This window comes from Mesoplodon mirus (genome assembly GCF_964341445.2).
Source record: "Mesoplodon mirus genome assembly, chromosome: 5".
NCBI lineage: Eukaryota > Metazoa > Chordata > Mammalia > Artiodactyla > Ziphiidae > Mesoplodon > Mesoplodon mirus.
Genome location: NC_138980.1, coordinates 16,486,906 through 16,501,421, shown reverse-complemented (window position 1 = coordinate 16,501,421; position 14,516 = coordinate 16,486,906). Strand labels below are relative to the sequence as shown.

At 46.8% G+C, this 14,516-nt stretch overlaps 1 pseudogene across 1 annotated transcript; it reads right to left on the bottom strand.

Moving 5' to 3' along the window:
- Positions 1–14,206: 14,206 nt before the first annotated feature.
- LOC309805244 (small ribosomal subunit protein eS27-like) lies at positions 14,207–14,516 on the bottom strand (annotated as a pseudogene). Its single transcript has one exon. The product of its transcript is annotated as a small ribosomal subunit protein eS27-like (transcript).

Genomic DNA, 14,516 nt, shown 5'->3' with positions numbered 1-14,516 from the left:
GGTTTCCCCATGCATAAAAAAAAAAAAAAAAGGTTCTGAAGAACCTAGGGGCAGGAGAGGAATAAAGATGCAGACATAGAGAATGGACTTAAGGACATGGGGAGGGGGAAGGGTAAGCTGGGACGAAGTAAGAGAGTGGCATGGACATATATACACTATCAAACGTAAAATAGATAGCTAGTGGGAAGCAGCTGCATAGCACAGGGAGGTCAGCTCAGTGCTTTGTGACCACCTAGAGGGGTGGGATAGGGCGGGTGGGAGGGAGACGCAAGAGGGAGGAGATATGGGGATATATGTATATGTATAACCGATTCACTTTGTTATAAAGCAGAAACTAACACACCATTGTAAAGCAATTATACTCCAATAAAGATGTTTTTAAAAAGTTATTTTTACTCTATACTGTATTCTATTAAGTGTACAATAGCATTATGTCTAAAAAAACTACATACCTTAATTCAAAAATACTTTATTGCTAGAAAATGCTAACCATCCTCTGACAATGCAGGGCTGCCACAAATGTTCAATTTGTGAAAAAGCACAATATCTGCAAAGCACAATAAAGCACATGCAATAAAAATGGAGTGCCTGTACATTTTTCATCCATTCCCTCTGTCTTTTTTGCTGCCAATAACCTCCTTTGGACTTTGATTAACTTATGAATTTTTTGTTATTAATTTCTGCTTCTTACGTGCTTTAAGTTTTTTTTCTTCTCCTTGAATTGGAAGCATGTAATATTAATTTTTAGCATGTTAACTGTATGACTCAAATCCTCTGTATTTTTTATCTACTTTGTTAAACAACCCCTAAGAAAGTTTTGTTAAAGTCTTTCACAAAAATTGTGATTTTTACCAAATTCTTGTACTTTTGAGAGTTCTTGTGTTGTATATTTAATGGCTTGTTCTTTGGCATACAAAGATTCATAAATGTTACATACTCATATATCTCTGCTTCCTATGTGCCACACAATATTCTAATATATTGTTTAATTAATGTCCCAATTTACAAGTGAAGTGCACAGAAAGGTTAAGTAACTGACCATGGTCACACAGGAGAGAAGTAGCAAAGCTGGAATTTGAACCCAAGCAGTTCTGGCTCCAGAGCCTACCACTTAACAACTATACTCATCTGCTCCTCATTGTGATGGGTAGAATTTTCCAACATGAATGAATTTGTACCATTTACTCCTCATTGCCTGAATCTACTTTGTCTGATATTGATGTTGTTTTTCCTTGCATTTCCCTCAGGTTTTAGCCTGGTTCCTCAGAAAGCAGAGCTGAGGTCAAAGCTTACTACTTTGCAATGCAATAGGAGACCAGCTGGAGTGGGGCAAAGGAGGTGAGGTCAGGAAGGAGGGTGAGGTCATGGGAAGGTGGTTTCCAAGCTGGTCACCATCTGGTAACCAGCACAGTTGATCAATTGACCTCGTGGGATTGTCTTCCAGAGGTTGTAAGCACAACTGCATCTCCGGACACCACATGGGGAAGGGAAGAGAACGATTTGCCAGCTCTGGTCTCTCATTGATGGAGGGATGGTCCATAGAGTATCAGCTCCCTGCTTTTCCAGCTTTGCCTGCATAGGGACCAAGTGGTTCTCGAGCATCTCACACCTCAGCAGCAACAGGGAAATCCCAGGACCCGAGGTGAGAGGCACAGTGTGGGCATGAGGCTGCACTGTCGGGTTGTGCCCACAGGAATTTGGGTGGAGCTCACAGAGGTGTGACTGGGGTGACCTGAAGACAGGTGAGGCGTATGAGAAGTCTGATACACCTTGTCAGCCATCTCTATTTTCAACTTTCCACGTCATTTGATTTTAGATCTGTCATACTGTTTATTATTTATAAGGGGCTGATCTAAAATAAATAGAATGACCCAAATGTTTTTTAACCTAATCTGAATCTCTGTTTTTCTTTAGAGAATCTAACTTATTTAAATTGTTTTCCTGTCTTTTAATATTCTGATCAGTCTCTCTGGTGATCTGGAAGTTACACATTATATCCACACTTTGCTAAGTAGGTACATTATATCAAATTCACAAACATGACACACGAACTTACTTTTCTCTATTAATGCCCAGAATGAAACAGATTTATTGATTCTAATCTATGGAGGGTAAGAAATTGAGTGTACTCTTATTTAGTCTTTTCTTCTCATTATTCAAGAATTACATTTGACATTTGCACTTAACATCAAGATTACATTATCAACAAGTATTTAGATTTAATTTCAATTTTACTGCTGACTGCCATTTGCTTTACACCATATTTTCCTAGTTTTTGTGTCCTCTATTTTATATACTCATTAAATGACAGAATTAAAAATGGAATATCTTGTGTAATTTTGTTTCAGACGGGTATGTAGATGGTATACTTAAATTGGTTTTTAATTATGAAAGCTCTGCCAGCTTGTGAAATGTCAAACAGAATATCAATATACAACTCAGACAAAGAGGATACTTTCTGAGTTCCTGCATGTCTGAAAGTGACTCTATGTTGCCCTTGAATTTGAAAAATTGCTTGACTGAATATGCGATTCTTGGGCTATAATATTTTCCTTTCAATGTTCTGTAAACATTGCTCACTGTTTTCTAAAGAAGCAGTCTGACACCGACCCCAGTTTTCCCTCCTGAGAACCAAATTTTTTCAATGGCTAATGGGCAGGATCCTTTAAATTTAAAAACTTCACCAGGGTATATTCAGACGCTGATTGATTTGCCCTAATTTTCTTTTTTTCATAGTTTTTGACCTTTGATAAGTGAAGTATTTTTCAGGTGAGAAGTAGCATTCTGTTATCTCATTGATTCCTGCTTCTGTTCCAACTTTTCTTTTATGCTTGCTTCTCCTTCCAGTGCACATAAACTGGTGGATGGTGGGTCTCTGGGGGTCTTCACCATGTTTCCTGTGCTCTCTCCCACTCATGTCCTTCCTTCAATCTTTTTCTCTGTGTTTTGGGAGCACTTCTCTTTAATTCCTCAATTCGATATTTTGTAGGATCCATATTCCTGTCACTTCCTCCATGACATTTTAGATTTCTGATCATCATAATTTTCACCCCCAGGAATATTTTCCTGATTCTCAGATTCCTTTTCATGACTGCTTAGCTTTGCTTTCCAGAGGCTGTATCCTCTCAAATCTTACTAAGAAGATAAATGAGAGTTTGTTTCCCCTGCTCCCCACACCCATTTCTTTCTGTTTTTTCTAGTAATTAGGTTTGAAGGGAGATCGTTGCTTTAATTTATTAATTTTTTCTTTTTGGTCATGTTGCACAGCTTGCAGGATCTTAGTTCCCCAACCAGGGATTGAACCCAGGCCACGGCAGTGAAAGTGCTGAAGTGCTGAGTTCTAACCACTGGACTGCCAGCCCAGGAGATATTTGCTTTAATTCCTCCAGGTAGGCCCTTTCTTTTGATCTATTCACTTCTTTCCATATCCAGGTAATTTTGCTGTTTGCTCATTCCTATAGGAATGGTGGTTTTGATAACTGTGGTGGAGTGGTGATGGTGCTGGTGATGATGAGGATGGTGGTGGTGGTGATGGTGGTGGTGGTGGTGGTGGTGATGGTGGTGGTGGTGGTGGTGATGGTGGTGGTGGTGATGGTGGTGGTGATGGTCATGGTGATGGTGGTGGTGATGGTCATGGTGATGGTGGTGATGGTGGTGGTAGCGATGGTGGTTATGGTGATGGTCGTAATGGTGATGGTGCTGGTGATGATGAGGATGGTGATGGTGGTGGTGATGGTGGTGGTGGTGATGGTGGTGGTGATGGTCATGGTGATGGTGGTGATGGTGTGATGGTATTGGTGGTGATGGTGATGGTGATGGTGCTGGTGATGATGAGGATGGTGGTGGTGGTAGTGGTGGTGATGGTGGTGGTGATGGTGGTGGTGGTGATGGTGGTGGTGATGGTCATGGTGATGGTGGTGATGGTGTGATGGTATTGGTGGTGATGGTGATGGTGGTGGTGCTGGTGATGATGAGGATGGTGGTGGTGGTAGTGGTGATGGTCATGGTGATGGTGGTGGTGATGGTAGTGGTGGTGATGGTGGTGGTGATGGTGGTGATGGTGGTGGTGGTGGTGGTGGTGATAGTGGTGATGGTCATGGTCATGGTGGTGGTGATGGTGGTAATGGTGGTGGTAGCGATGGTGGTTATGGTGATGGTGGTAATGGTGATGGTGGTAATGGTGGTGGTGGTCGTGATGGTGGTGGTGGTGATGGTGTGATGGTGTTGATGGTGGTGGTAATGGTGATGGTAGTGATGGTGGTGATGGTCATGGTGATGGTGGTGATGGTCATGGTCAGGTAGTGGTGGTGATGGTGGTGGTGGTGGTGGTGGTGATGGTGGTGGTGGTGATGGTGGTGGTGATGGTCATGGTGATGGTGGTGATGGTGTGATGGTATTGGTGGTGATGGTGATGGTGGTGGTGCTGGTGATGATGAGGATGGTGGTGGTGGTAGTGGTGATGGTCATGGTGATGGTGGTGGTGATGGTGGTGATAGTGGTGATGGTCGTGGTGATGGTGGTGGTGATGGTGGTAATGGTGGTGGTAGCGATGGTGGTTATGGTGATGGTGGTAATGGTGGTGGTGGTCGTGATGGTGGTGGTGGTGATGGTCATGGTGATGGTGGTGATGGTGTGATGGTGTTGGTGGTGATGGTGATGGTGGTGGTGGTGGTGGTGGTGGTGGTGATGGTGTTGATGGTGGTGGTGGTGATGGTAGTGATGGTGGTGATGGTCATGGTGATGGTGGTGATGGTCATGGTCAGGTAGTGGTGGTGATGGTGGTGGTGGTGGTGGTGGTGATGGTGGTGGTGGTGATGGTGGTGGTGATGGTCATGGTGATGGTGGTGATGGTGTGATGGTATTGGTGGTGATGGTGATGGTGGTGGTGCTGGTGATGATGAGGATGGTGGTGGTGGTAGTGGTGATGGTCATGGTGATGGTGGTGGTGATGGTGGTGATAGTGGTGATGGTCATGGTGATGGTGGTGGTGATGGTGGTAATGGTGGTGGTAGCGATGGTGGTTATGGTGATGGTGGTAATGGTGATGGTGGTAATGGTGGTGGTGGTCGTGATGGTGGTGGTGGTGATGGTCATGGTGATGGTGGTGATGGTGTGATGGTGTTGGTGGTGATGGTGATGGTGGTGGTGGTGGTGGTGGTGGTGGTGATGGTGTTGATGGTGGTGGTGGTGATGGTAGTGATGGTGGTGATGGTCATGGTCAGGTAGTGTTGGTGATGGTGGTGGTAGTGGTGGTGATTTTGGTGGTGGTGGTCTCACCCCAGGGTTTTTCAATCTTTATTGGTTATCTGCAGAGCAGCCTTACCTTGAGCCTATAGGAAATGTTCCTGAGGACTGTGGTCACCTGGTCTCTCTCCAGCTGGGCTTGGCCAGCATGGGGGTTATTCCCGTCCCTAAAAGCTGCCCAGCCAGCCCAGCCCAGCAGTGCCCATCCTCTTATTGCCACAGAGCCCAGACCTGGGTGGGAGGACCAGCCACATCCTATGGCCACAGGCAAGCAGAGCATGTAACTGACCAGTCCTGAAACAAGAAGTCCTGTGGGACATACAAGGATTTGTCTGGGGAAGCATGGGGGGTGGGGGAAGGGCAGGGAGGTCTTTTTCTGGAAGGGGCCATGGGATGGTAGAAAAAGCATTGGTTTCAGCACCCACTGACCTACGTTATTATCCCAGCTTTGCCATCATGAAACCTTTGGGCAGATTGCTCCACCTTGCTGAGCCTTGATTTTCTTGACTGTAATATGGGACTAATAATTCAGGTTCTCAAAAAATGTTCCTTTCCTTCCCCACTGTCCATGAGTCTCTGTCTCAAGCAGGAGGCTGGGCCTAAGGCAGTTTCAGTCTGAGATTCTAAAGCTGAGATTCCCCACAGACAATCCCAGGCCAGTAGAATTGGAGGTGAGGAATAGTGTGGTTAGAACACAGGCTTTGGCCACAGACAGCCCTGAGCACTGCTTACCAGTTGCATGACCTTGGCCAAGACACTTCACCCCTGCTGCACCTTGAGTTCTTATGCATCGTTGGGATAATGCTGTCCTACCTCATGGAGATGCTGTGAGTGGACACTGGGACACGGAAGCACTCACTGAATGGTGGTTGTTAAAGGATTTGGGAATCCTTGAAGTGGCATATTATAATGTGGTTTGAACGGAAAGACACAGTGTTTCCTGTGTCTGCTCACTGGCCAGGAACCAGCTGGTCTGACTGTTTCTTGCAAGAGGGATTGTCAAGGACACACATCCACTCTGCTGTCCCTGGTCACCTTGGCCTCATTCAGAGTAGGCACGATAGGCCTGGAAAGGGGCGAGTTAACAACCCTCGCTTGGTCATATCTGACCATCACACACTTAGAAAGGAAGGGGCTGGGGGCACTGCTTTCGTATTGTTCTATATTTACCCCGCATTGGCCTGTCTGTGGGACCGGGTGTGTGCTAATCCCTGCCCAGCGCCTCCCTGGCTCCCAGGGGCACTGTTATCATTGGACACAGACACCTTATCTCCTGGAAGGCTCAGGCGACAATTTGCTTTCAGGTTGAAACCTCCTCAAATCAATATCGGATGCTTTCTATATGACAGCCTGTGGCTGTGGTCACCTCCCTGGTCCCCTCTACTTTGGTCTCTGCCCCTCCAGAGTGGTTCAAAGGAGCTTTGGGAAACCTTTAACCCCTCCAACAAGTCATTGTTCATTCATTCATTCATTCATTCATTCATCCATGTACTCAATCAATGTTTATTGAGATATTGTGTTGGGGGCTGGGGATATAAGCGCTAATAAGAAGTATATAAGGACACTGCCCCTCCTGGAGCTTACAGTGAATAAGATAATGACAGGGTAGTGAGTGCTCCTCTATGAAGAGACAGCAGAAAAATATTCAACGGGGGATCGCCTTTGGGTGGAGTGGTAAGCTCACAATGTAGCTGATGCTTTGGGGTCTCCCAGAGGCCCTCCCGGGGGAGTAGTGTGGGTGCTCCACTAGTAACTTGGTGAATCCCCCTAGTCTTGGTTCTCCACCCCCTTCCTGCTGGCTCAGAAGCTCTTTTTTAAATTTATTCTTTACTGAAGTATAGTTGATTTACAACGTTGTGTTAATTTCTGCTGTACAGCAAAGTGACTCATTAACACATACACACATTCTTTTTCATATTCTTTTCCATGATGGTTTATCACAGGATATTGAATATAGTTCCCTGTGCTATACAGTAGGACCTTGTTATTTATCCATCCTGTATATAATAGTTTGCATCTGCTAACCCCAAACTCCCAGTCCTTCCTCTCCTACCCACCTCCTCTTTGGCAACCACAAGTCTGATCTCCATGGCTGTGAGTCTGTTTCTATTTTGTAGATAGGTTCATTTGTGCCATATTTTAGATTCCACACATAAGTGATATCATATGGTATTTGTCTTTCTCTTTCTAACTTACTTCGCTTACTATGATCATCTCTAGTTGCATCCATGTTGCTGCTAATGGCATTATTTCATTCTTCTTTATGGCTGAGTAATATTCCATTGTATATATGTACCACATCTTTATCCGTTCATCTGCTGATGGACATTTAGGTTGTTTCCATGACTTGGCTATTGTGAATAGTGCTGCTATGAACATAGGGGTGTATGTATCTTTTTGAATTAGAGTTTTGTCTGGATATAAGCCCAGGAGGTGGGATTGTTGGGCCATATGGTAACTCTATTTTTAGTTTTCTGAGGAACCTGTATACTGTTTTCCATAGTGGCTGCACCAACTTATATTCCCACCAACAGTGTAAGAGTGTTCTCTTTTCTCCACACCTTCTCCAGCATTTGTTATCTGTAGATTTTTTTTTGTTATTTATTTATTTATTTTTGGCTGCATTGGGTCTTCATTGCTGCGCATGGGCTTTCTCTAGTTGCGGCCAGCAGGGGCTACTCTTCATTGCAGTGCACGGGCTTCTCACTGAGGTGGTTTTTTTTGTTTGTTTGTTTGTTTTATTGAGGAGCACAGGCTCTAGGAGCACAGGCTTCAGTAGTTGTGGCTCACGGGCTTAGTTGCTCCACGGCATGTGGGATCCTCCCGGACCAGGGCTCAAACCCGTGTCCCCTGCACTGGCAGGTGGATTCTTAACCACTGCGCCACCAGGGAAGTCCATTTGTAGAGCTTTTAATGATGGTCATTCTGGTTTATCAGCATCCCAGGAGCAGATCCTTATTTCAGAGGCTGCCTAAGCTGTTATGGGTTGAATTGTGTCCCCATTAAAGATATGTCAAAGTCCTAACCCCCAGTACCTCGGAATTTGACCTTGTTTGAAAATAGGGTCATTTCTGATGTATTTAGTTAAGATGGGGTCATTAGGGTGGGCTCCAGTCCAATATGACTGGTGTCCTTATCATCTTCCCCTTATGAGAAGGGGAAATTGCACACAGAGACGGGCGTACACAAGGGAAAATGATGTGAAGACATACAGGGAGAGGACAGCCATGTAGCAAAGTAGGCAAGACTAGAGGGATGCATCTACCAGCCAAGGAATGTCAGAGATGGCCGGTAACTACCAGAGGCCAGAAGAGGCAAGGAAGGATTTTCCCGTAGAGCCGTTAGAGGGAGCTGGTCCTGCCGACACCTTGATTTCAGACTTCCAGCCTCCAGAACTTCGAGACAATAATTCTCTGTTGTTTTAAGCCACCTGCTCATGCACCAAGTCCTTATTGAGCAATTATTATGTGCAGACACTGTGCTAGATACTAGGGACACATCAGGAGGCCTGGAGCCCGAGGTGGGAGGTAAGCTGGTGAAGGACCTGGGGCAGAGGTGGCAGGACCAGGGCACCGTCATGGAAAGGGGTTTGTGGGTGAGACTGGAGCCAGAGGCAGGGAAGGTGAGGACACATTCTCCCTGATGGGCAGAGCTGGGGGGACTGTGAGATTACTTCTGGGGCAGCCCTTTCCTATCCTCTGGGCTGTGGTGATCACCAGGTTATTTCTCTCAATGGACACAACACAGTAGATGAGGCTTCTGCTTCAAGAACTACAGTCCCATCCAATAGTTAGGCCTCCCTGAGATTGTTCCCAGATGACATTGGTTGGAGTTTGGGGCATTCCCAAAACTCTCCATTCAGATTTACGAAGATGTCACTAGTTTAACCCAGATGTCACACAGGGCTCACCCAAGACCATCGCGTTGGCGTTCTGTTTGCAAGACACAGTGAGTTTGCCTCAGTCCCATCACTAGGCCCTATTCTCACATTTTAACTGCATGCCTTGCCCTAGTAAAAGCATCTGAGGTTAAGATCCCTGGCTTCCTCAAATTATCGATAATGTTCCAGTTATCTATTGCTATGGAACGAACTATCCCACACTCAGTGGCATCAAACAACCACCATTTAACTCTTCTGTGGTTCAAGAATTCAGACAAGGCACAGTGTGGATGATTTGTCTCTGCTCCATGATGTCTGGAGCCCCCAGCTGGGAGACTGGAATGGCTGGGCTGGAATCATCTGGTGCCTGGGCTGGGATGACTCAAAGGCTGGCCTCATCTGCAACTGACAATCCAAGCATCCACACTAGTTTCTCCATGTGGATTGGGCTTCCTCACAGCATGGTGGCCTCAGGGTAGTTGAACTTTTTACATGGCCGTTCACTCTCTCTCTTTTATCACCTAACCTCAGAAGTCATACAGAATCACCTCTGCTGTACTCCATCGGTCAAAGCAGTCCCAAGCCCTCAGAGATTCAAGAGGAAGGACATGGAGCCTGTAGACATAGACACAGACCCCTCCCGCAGAGGACAAGTGTCAGACAATCTGCCGCCATGTTTCAAAACCACCAGTCAATGACATCCACTAGATAGGAAGCCAGACTTCCCCCAGATCAAGGGACACCTCACTTGACTGACAGCTCCTGGCCCTCCCCTCAAGCACAGGATGAGGTCCAAGCCCCTTGGCCTGAAAAGCAAGGTCCTTCATAGCCTGTCCCAGCCTGCATTCTAGCATCCTCCTCTGGCCCTCTGAGTTCTCCCTGAACTGGCCAAATGCTCTCACACAAGGGTGCCACCCACTGGCCGGCATGAGCCTGTGGATCCGTGACCCTCAGAGGTGCCATCGAGGCCACGGCTCCTGGGATTATTCTTCCAGAGGCTCCGAGCTCCCCAAGGGGACACAGAAACCCACCTGAGCTCTGGATCCTCAGCCTGAGGGTGACGTCCCTCACCCTCCACTAGCGACTCAGCCATCTGTCTTCCTTCCCTGAATTCTGCCCCGCTGGAAGCGACACAGATTCCCAGCTGGGGCTTCAAAGCCGGGGAGATTGAGTGGCCCTAAGCACAGAAATTGGAGCTGCTTGCGATTCTCTAGAGTTCCCGCCCAAATACATAACTATTCACAGGACTACTGAGCCCTGTCTGTGCCCTTGAAAGGGCCACCTTTGAAAGCGGCAGTGGAGAGCTGAATGGCCCCCCGAGTGGCCACCACACCCAGAGAAGGGGAGAGAGGCCACCGGGGCCACACCTGGAAGGGCTACTCTGTTAGAAGCACCCATGGCCACTGGCGGGAGGCGAGAAGAGAGACAGGAGGAATGTACTTCTGCTCTCAGTGACCTCTGGTCCCCAACAAAATGATGACCGTGGGATCAAAGGGGACTGAGAGTCTAGGGACAAAGACACTTCTCATTTCAGTTGACAAGTTGCAGCATGACCTTTTCCTGGTGGACAGTGATGCTAGAAGGAAAAGGACCCTCGTTCTTTGGAAGCAGGAGTTCTTCCCTTCCTCCCCCCTTCATTCATTCACTCATTCATTTGTTCTTTCCATCATTGAACACATAGTCACTGAGAGCTCACTGTGGACGTGGCCCTGCTGGGCTCAGCACTAGAGGTTACCAGGCGGCCAGGACACCCCGCCCGCCCCAGCTTCCAGATCATCAGACCAGCCTAAGTTCATGTCCCAGCCCTGCCACTTGCTAGCCGAGTCTCCCTGGGTGTGGTGGGCTGAACGGTGGCCCCTCAAGGATAAGTCCACATCAAATCCATAGAACCTGTGAATGTGACCTTACTTGGGAAAAGGGCACATGGCAGGGGCTCAGGAAATGTTGCTGTTTTTTAATTGTTCTGTGCCCCCCACTCCCCTGCCCAGCTATGAAAGTATTTTTGGTCTCCAGTGAATTTCTTAGTGGGACTCTGAAAAATAAAGATGCAAGACTGGATTCTGATACCATTTAGACGTTTCAAGAGGGGCTGTTCATGCTACCTGCCACCCTGAATTGCCTGCATTCCGTGGTGTGTTGTTTGAAGGTCCTTGGTGTCCTAAACAAGAATGAATTCTAGGCGGATCAGACGAGTCAAATTCACAAGTATAGGGCTTCCCTGGTGGCGCAGTGGTTGAGAGTCCGCCTGCCGATGCAGGGGACACGGGTTCGTGCCCCGGTCCGCGAAGATCCCACGTGCCGCGGAGCGGCTGGGCCCGTGAGCCATGGCCTCTGAGCCTGCGCGTCTGGAGCCTGTGCTCCGCAACGGGAGAGGCCACAACAGTGAGAGGCCCGCGTACCGCAAAAAAAAAAAAAAAAAAATCACAAGTATATAAACTAAGTGACATTCTGCACTTGGACTCCTGCCTCTGAACAGCACTTAGTGTGAGTTAGGAGTGAGTAAAATGAACCCCAGCAACCAGTGTGAAGTCTTCTTTCTTGATTTATATTCATCTGCAGTAACTCCTAATATTTAGACGTTTTTAAAACTTTTTATTTCGAAATCATTATAGACTCACAAGAAGTCGCAAAAATAGTACAGAGGATTCGTGGACCCTTCACCCAGCGTCCCCCAGTGGTGACATCTTATAGAGCAGTAGTCCAACATCTAAAGGAGACCAACCTGGGTATACTACTGTGAACTAGACCACCCACATTATTCCATTCTCCCCAGTTTTTTACATGTGTTCATTTTTTTTTTTTTTTTTTTTTTTTTTTTTTTTTTTTTGCGGTATGCGGGCCTCTCACTGTTGTGGCCTCCCCCGTTGCGGAGCACAGGCTCCGGATGCGCAGGCCCAGCGGCCATGGCTCACGGGCCCAGCCGCTCCGTGGCATATGGGATCCTCCCAGACCGGGGCACGAACCCGTATCCCCTGCATCGGCAGGCGGACTCTCAACCACTGCGCCACCAGGGAGGCCCACATGTGTTCATTTTTGTGTGTGTTTCTATGTAATTTTATCCCAGGGACAGACTGGTGTCACTACCATCGAAATCAAGGCACAGACCAGATCCATCCCCACATAGGGACTTCCTCATGGACTCCCGGGTTCCCTTCATAATCACAGGTCCCCACACCCCTGTCCCCTGACAACCTCTAATCTGTTCTCCATCTCACTAATTTCATCATTCTGAGAATGTTATATAAGTGGACTGACAGAGCATGCAACCTTTTGAGACTGGCTTTCTTCACTATGCACCGCTCTCCTGAGATCCATGCAGGTGGTTGCATGTATCAATAGTTTGATCTCTTGTGTTGCTGAGTAGTATTCTATTGTAAGGATGTCCTAGATTTTGTTTAACCCATTGAAGGACATTTGAGTTGTTTCCAGTTTGGGGCTATTAAAACTGCTTTGAACATTCGCCTACAGGTTTCTTTGTGGACGTAAGTTTTCATTTCTCTGAGATAAACAGCCAAGCGAATGTTTAGTTTTAAGCTCCTCTATTATCTAGCACACGTCTGCTAAGGCGTTATATATGCAAAGACTTTAGATTTTGTGTTTTAAAGGACCGGGCAGTTAGTCATTTTTCTAAAGGGAAATCATCTTGTTCTCACACGGGTTTTGTAAATGGGGCTTCTTCTATATAGAATTTGAGTATGAAAGAATATTAATGTGTTCTTTTTATCCAAGAGATAATCATTTATTCTCATAACCAATTTGAAAAATAGAGAAGAGACAGGCATTGTACTGCCATTCCACTTAGGATGACATGGAAACCAGTGGTTGATTTGGTTTTGTTTTTCATTCTGCCAGCCCTGAACTGTCCTAATGGACCACCCATGGGTTTAATGGCACAGTTGCCCCTAAAGGGGACACATCAGCCACACTGACAGAAGTGTCTATGTAAAGACACGGCCTCAAGCCAGCAGCCTGGGCTGAGCCTGCCCAGGCACCCGCCTCCCTCCTTCCCTCCCAAGCCTGGGGGCCCCACTGTGGCTGTAGCCGCTGCTTCTGTGCACTCAGAACATAAGGCCCTCCAGCCCCGTGGCCTTTTCCCATCTGATGCAGTGGGCACTCTGCGACTGGCTATGGTCTGGCGTCCAGGTGATAGCACCGTCTTGGCTGCAGCCAGCATCTAGCCCAGACCAGCATCTAGCTCATCTAGGCCACTGAGGCTCACGGTGGCCTCTGGGGCACCACAGAGGCCACTGTGGGCCACCATCAGGGCTGCGCACACATCTGGGCTCCCTAAAGTTGACTCACAGACCAGGGGCTCCTGTGGCCCACGAAGAGTGACAGCCAGAGAAAAAGAACTAGCAAGACGGAAGCCATGATCTTTTGTAACCCATCCCTTTGGCTGTATTCCATCCGTATTTGCAGAAGCTGCCTGTCCCAGAGCAGAATGTATAGGAGGACCTTGTTTCATTTAAAAAAGAAAACAACTCACCATATCTCATCAAATCTAAGATGCCCTAGATTGTAAGACCACCACTGTTTTATGTACCACAAAGAAAGAAAATGTGCTGCCATTTAAACTACAACACGTGGTTGACTGTAAGACATCCTGAGTTCAGAGATGCTCACAGTAAAACCATGTGCATCTTGGAACTGATGGAATTCAGCATACAAAAATTAAGAAGCACTTCCTGGAATGTTAACAGCTCATCCCTCTGCATGGAGCACCCCATGCTCATCTGGGTGACTTCTATCTACTCTCACTGCTCAGCTCAGGTGTCTCCTCCCCAGGGAAGATACCCCAGGACATTTTGGACTCCATTCTGGGAGCACAGAAGTCGCAAAATGATGGACTGCGTGTCAGTCTGGTGCAGAGATGTATTCTGTTTGGCCCATGCAGGGGTTTTTTGTTTGTTTTTGTTTTGCCCATAATCAAAACTTTTTTGAAAAACTGACACCAAAATAGGAGAGTGTTGTTGTGTATACCTTAAAAATTAAACGTAATTATATTATCTTGGTAGACTAATTAGAATTATTGAACTGATAAGTCTTTCTGTGACAGAACACAAATCCAGGCAGTCGTGTGGATCATTGGTGGTGCTTTCTTCTACATGAACACCCTACTGTGAGTCTGGCCTTTTCTCCTGTTGGCTGGCACAACACTGTTGAACAACCTACACAAAGCACCACCGTCTGAGCATGGCTGAAAACCGTGGTAATCTTGAGCAACCTGGACATTTTTCATCCATAATGTAAGAACTTGGACTTTGAACCAGCGCTTCATTTTGCTTTTTCTTCTCCTCTTCCAAGGATGGATGCAGTAAATCTCTAGCCAAAGGCATGTTGATCCTTTCTCAAGCCCAGCCCATCCAGATCTTTAAGGCGACACCCATAGAGA